Genomic DNA, 902 nt, shown 5'->3' on the forward strand with positions numbered 1-902 from the left:
GAGAGAGAGAGAGAGAGAGAGGAGGTGCCAGGGTCCGATAAACAACAAGCTCTTGCAGGAACTAACAGAGCGAGAACTCACTCACTACCCCTCCTCCCCCAGGGAGAGCATTAATCCATTCATGAGGGATCTGCCCCCATGACTCAATCGGTTTCCAACACTGGCACATTAGGGATCAAATTTCCACATGAGTTTTGGAGAGGACAACACATCCAAACTCCATCAAACACTTTCAGAAAACAAACAAGTTTAGGAAAGAAAAAAACCACAAAAACCTTCAGTGGTTATAGCTCGTGAACTTACCAGTTTGAAGTGAAAACTCTCACCACGCAGATACTACTCTTTTTTTCCCAGTTTTTGTAGTCTTTTAAGTTTACCTTCTCTGTGGAACTTTTTAAAGCTCCCTCTGGGCCTTAAGTAGAGCAATAAAAACCCAGTCAACACTTTTAGAAACGTCACTCCTCCTCAATTAATCTACACTGGGCAACAGTAGGCAGTGGGTGGAGCGTTCTCAACTGTCAATCAGTAACCTACTTACCGGCTGCACGGAACAGTGATCAGAAGTGAGTTGTGGAGGCCGCGTGAATGGGGTTTAAATGACAATACAGAAAACCATCTGATGAGTTTGTCCTTTTTAATTGATTATCTTTAGCTATTTGTAGAAAATATTTATAGCAGCAACATGATTACATTCATTTAAGAATTAATTGATAGTGAAACATTGTATCAGGCTAAAGCAGATATCAAGAACTTCTAAGAATTTTTTTCCCCCCAAAGGAACTTTGGCCGTGTTTCTGTAAGACCATTGTGTTTTCCATAGGTATTCTTAAAAAATACTTGCATAGGGCCGGCCTGGTGGCGCACTGCTACAGTGCGCCGCTTGGGAAGCGTGGTGGCGCTCC

This window comes from Galeopterus variegatus, unplaced genomic scaffold, assembly GCF_000696425.1.
Source record: "Galeopterus variegatus unplaced genomic scaffold, G_variegatus-3.0.2 Scaffold9370, whole genome shotgun sequence".
Taxonomy (NCBI): domain Eukaryota; kingdom Metazoa; phylum Chordata; class Mammalia; order Dermoptera; family Cynocephalidae; genus Galeopterus; species Galeopterus variegatus.